The sequence below is a fragment of the Pseudorca crassidens genome, chromosome 2, assembly GCF_039906515.1.
Source record: "Pseudorca crassidens isolate mPseCra1 chromosome 2, mPseCra1.hap1, whole genome shotgun sequence".
Taxonomy (NCBI): Eukaryota; Metazoa; Chordata; class Mammalia; order Artiodactyla; family Delphinidae; genus Pseudorca; species Pseudorca crassidens.
This window is the reverse complement of record NC_090297.1, coordinates 43797074-43801990: the sequence shown is the minus strand read 5'-3', so window position 1 is coordinate 43801990 and position 4917 is coordinate 43797074. Positions and strand designations below refer to the sequence as shown.

Genomic DNA, 4917 nt, shown 5'->3' with positions numbered 1-4917 from the left:
TAGGCCACACTGCGAGATATGCAGGATCTTATTTCCCTGACCAGAGATTGAACCTGTGACCCCTGCATTGGGAGCATGGAGTCTTAACCACTGGACTCCCAGGGAAGTCCCTTGTGTCATATTTTAGATTCCACATATAAATGATATCATATGGTATTTGTCTTTCTCTTTCTGGCTTACTTCACTTAGTATGATAATCCATGTTGCTGCAAATGGCATTATTTCATTCTTTTCTTTTTTTTTTTTTTTTTTGCAGTACGCGGGCCTCTCACTGCTGTGGCCTCTCCCATTGCGGAGCACAGGCTCCGGACACGCAGGCTCAGCGGCCACGGCTCATGGGCCCAGCCGCTCTGCGACATGTGGGTTCTTCCCGGACCGGGGCACGAACCCGTGTCCCCTGCATCGGCAGGCGGACTCTCAACCACTGCGCCACCAGGGAAGCCCCTACTACATCTTCTTAATCCATTCAGCTGTCAATGGACATTTAGGTTGCTTGCATGTCTTGGTTATTGTAAATAGCGCTGCAATGAACACTGGGGTGCATGTATCTTTATGAATTATAGTTTTCTCCAGATATATGCCTAGGAGGGGGATTGTTGGATCATATGGCAAATCTATTTTTAGTTTTTTAAGGAATCTCCATTCTGTTTTCCACAGTGGCTGCACCAATTTACATTCCAACCAACAGTGTAGGAGGGTTCCCTTTTCTTGTGAGCATTTTTATTTTTTTATTTTATTTAAAAAAAAATTATTTACTTTATTTATTTATTTTTGGCTGTGTTGGGTCTTCGTTGCTGCGCGCAGGCTTTCTCTAGTTGCATCGAGCGGGGGCTGCTCTTTGTTGCGGTGCGCGGGCTTCTCATTGTGGTGGCTTCTCTTGTTGCGAAGCATGGGCTCTCGGCACTCGGGCTTCAGTAGTTGTGGCACGGAGGCTCAGTAGTTGTGGCTCGTGGGCTCTAGAGTGCAGGCTCAATAGTTGTGGCACACATGCCCAGTTGCTCCGTGGTATGTGGGATCCTCCCAGACCAGGGCTCGAACCCATGTCCCCTGCCTTGGCAGGCGGATTCCCAACTGCTGTGCCACCAGAGAAACACTTGTGAGCATTTTTAGAAGGCACTAAATCTCAGCCCAGAGTTGAAATGATTTACTCTGAAACCTGATCCCTTCCCTACCCTTGGTGTTGCAACCCGTTGGGTCGCTTGGACTTCCCTGAACATGCTGCAGTGAACCAGGTCGTGGGGCACGTCGTGGAAATGACTACTATCGCAACAGCTGAACCAGTCAACCTGGGTGGTGAATGAGTGCCTGCTGTGCTCACACACATGGAGGCTCATGAGCAAGATGGAAAAAGAAGAGACTATCAAGTCCCTGCTGTCTGGGATTTCACAGTCTAAAAATGCAGAACGTTAGACCTGGAAGACACGTTAGAGATCATTAGTCATATGGGATAAATAGAGCTCTTACAAAGTGCCTGACTCTGTGTTGGGACCTGAAACCTGGTTTCTACCTTTAAGGAGCTCGGAGTCTGGTAAAACAAGTAATGTAAAAATAGATAATGACCACAGTGCTTCAGGAGGTAGAGGAGATCTCAGCTGGCTAACCATGCCCACTGTCAACCAGTGTCCTAAATAAGGACCAGGGGTGTCATAGTCTGAGCTGGTGTCAAGAGGCTGGAGAGAAGTGGGAAGGGCAGCCCACACTGAGAAAATAACCTGAGGAATTCAGAGCACAGGAGCAGGGATCAGAGTGATTGGTTTGTCTAGCATCTGTGGGGAAGTATTAAGTGGAGTGGTCAGCAGCAGCCAGATGAGAGGACTTTAATTGCTGAGTTGAGGATGTGGGCAGTGTGGAGCCATTAGTTTCCAACGTGGGGGGTGACACAGTTAGATCTGCCTTTTAGAAAAAGTCCCTTTCATTGTAGGGCTCCAGTGTAGTCATCTGTAAAATGAGGGAGTTGAAGATGATCTTCAAAATCTTTTCAATGCGTAAGTCCTATGAGTCTGATTTGGAGCAGTGCTTCTCAAACTTTATTGTGCATTTGAATCACCTGGGGATGTTAAAATGAAGATTCCGGTTTAGTTGGTGTGGCTGGGGCCCAAGAGTCTGCATTTCTACCAAGATCTCAAAGGGTGTCAATGCTGCAGATCACACTTTCAGTATCAAGGATTAGCAGATGTTTCCAACCTATAATCTATAAATTGTAGATTATCTGATTTGAAATAGTATCTTATTTAATTTTTACAGTGTTTGAAGGTTTGCAAAGAGATATACCTTATCTCCTTTACTGCTTTCAGCAATTCTTCTTGAGAGGTATGATAAGGAGACAACACATTCACGGTTGTGTGAGACATCCTTAAAACTTAGGCACCAAAGTTAGTCTGTCTTCTTCCAGCATTGTGGTGGGGTAGGGATTCTAAGCCCCACTTTACAGATGGAGAGACTGGGGATCTGAAAAGAAAATGGATTTAGCTAAGACCAAACACTATAGAAGTGGCAGAACCGGAATTATAATTGAAGTCTCCTGACTCCTATTTCAGTGCTATTTCCAGTATATTTCTATGCTTCTTCCGGCATCCACTCATTCACTCTATACAGATTTATCATAGAACAACTACATTTCAGACCCATCACAACATGTTAATGTGGAAAGAATGACCTTTCAATAACTGGACTGTTGTAGTTTATCTTATGACAGGGCCGAAAGTTAGCTCATCACACGAGATGAATTGTGCCGAAGCACAGCAGTAGAGGGCTGCCGCTCGCTCAGGCAAAACAGCGCCATCTGTCATGCTGTGGTAGCTTTTATTAGAGCATTATCTAGGTTTACACTTTAAGACTTGTTTTCTTAACATTTCAGAAATGCCAAAGCAGCAACTATGTATTTATTAATTATACAAGCAATAATTGGCTTTCTTGAAAATATGCCGTGCTTCGTCCTTGAGCTCAAAAGCAGCACAAAGTTCCCACCATTATTTTGATTATACTGAAGTAGCACAAGGACATTTCCTTGCGTTCCCACCACTCTGATTATACTGAGGACATCTCATGGATCAGTGCCCAAAGCACTCAATGCTTCTTCGCAGGCCCCCGGTTTGCCGGGGGGGCTCAAAGCAATCAGGACTGTTTGCAATTCTGGCTTATTCACCAGCCCCCAGTTTGCTGGGGGGGATCTCATGGGTCACGTCTCCTTTCCATGTCCTCAGTTATTCCACTACACTGGACCAAGTGAAATATACAAATATAGGGAGAGAGGAAGGTTTATGGAGGGTAAGTCTTACTGGTGAGCCGTCAACTCTAAAGGATTATAAAAGAAACCCATTCAGACAAGAGAGATATCATTAATCTATGACTTTTGTACATACATTTATCAGATATTTACCAAGCCCTACTCAGCTCCAGGTCCTATGTTAGGTATTTTTAAAAAAAATTTTTAACATCTTTATTGGAGTATAATTGCTTTAGAATGGTGTGTTAGTTTCTGAGAAATATGGAACGCTTCACGAATTTGTGTGTCATCCTTGCACAAGGGCCATGCTAATTTTCTCTGTATCATTCCAATTTTAGTATATGTGCTACCGAGGCGAGCACACTATGTTAGATTTTGATGACACAGGCATGAATCAGACAATTCTTAGGAGTTCACAATTTAGTCTAATAGAGCATTTCACTGCTTACAAGCAATTTCTCCACCATTTATAATAGCTGCCATTTGCTGAATGCTTAATATGTGCCCATGTTGTACTAAGCTTTATACATTATTATAATTATATTAATTAATCCTCAAAGTCTCGTTAGAATGTACATTACATGAGGTCGGAGATTTTTGTCTGTTCTGTTCACTGTTGTATCTCTAGAACCTAGAAGAATGATTGTCACATAATAGGCACTCAAAAAAATTTTGTTGAATGAATAAATAAACAACACTGTTACGTAGAGAGAACCATTACCTCCATTTCCCAGATGAGTAAACTAAGGAGCATGTAGGTGAAATGCTTTGCTTGAGGACTCCCAAATAGTAACAGGCAGAACAAAGACACTTTCAGAAGAACCCATAAATGCCCGACTCCAAACCCAGGAGTCTTACCCTTTGTGTACTGGTGGTTCTCAAACTTTAGCATGTATCAGAATCACCTGGGGAGTTTGTTAAAACTTAGATTGCTGGGCCCCCAAGTTTCTGATTCAGCAGATCTGGAGTAGGGTTGGAGAATATTCATTTCTAACAAATTCCCAGGTGATTCTGATGCTGATGGTCCAGGGATCATACTTTGAAAACCACTAAGTTACCAAACTGCCTCCCAATTTCTCATTTATTCTTAAGGTAGAGTAGAGATTAACATCCCATGGCAGAGAGGAAAATAAGGCCAGGTAAGTCCAAGGTCTTACAGCAAGTGTGGGATTCCGAGGTCAGTGTGATTCTAAAGTCCTTATCGTTCTTGATAAACCTTGCTGCTTCAGATGATGCTTTACAGGCATGAGACACAGAGGAAGCCAGAGGCAGAGAAGAGTGAAGGTATTTGTTAGGAGGAGGTGAGGGTAAATTTGGAAAGTTTACCATCCAATTTACTGTCCTGAAGGAGGGGTCTGTGGCTCTGTCATTAACTTGCTGTGTACTCTGGGCCAAACCCCTTCCTCTCTCTGGACCGCCCTCCTTCTTTTCCTCTATAAAGCAGGGCCCTCTCCAGCTTGCAGCACAGCCTGGGACCCTCAAAGACAGGCAGGGAAGTAGAGGTTGCATGAAGCCTGTCTCTGATTGCTTGTGCTGGCTCCAGGCAGGTCATGCGGGGACTTTATGATATGCAACCACCGCTGCTGAAACGGGAGTCTGAACAGGACTGGCACCTGTCACGGCCTTTTCCTGTGTTCGGTGGGAGAGATGCAGGGAGAGCAGCTGCAGGCTAGGCTGGCACGGGCTTGGGG

The 4917-nt window shown here is 44.3% G+C and overlaps 1 non-coding gene across 1 annotated transcript; it reads right to left on the bottom strand.

The window, feature by feature from the left end:
* Positions 1-3481: 3481 nt before the first annotated feature.
* LOC137220254 (U6 spliceosomal RNA) lies at positions 3482-3588 on the bottom strand. Its single transcript, XR_010941566.1, has one exon. It is a non-coding gene; the product is annotated as a U6 spliceosomal RNA (small nuclear RNA).
* Positions 3589-4917: the final 1329 nt, after the last annotated feature.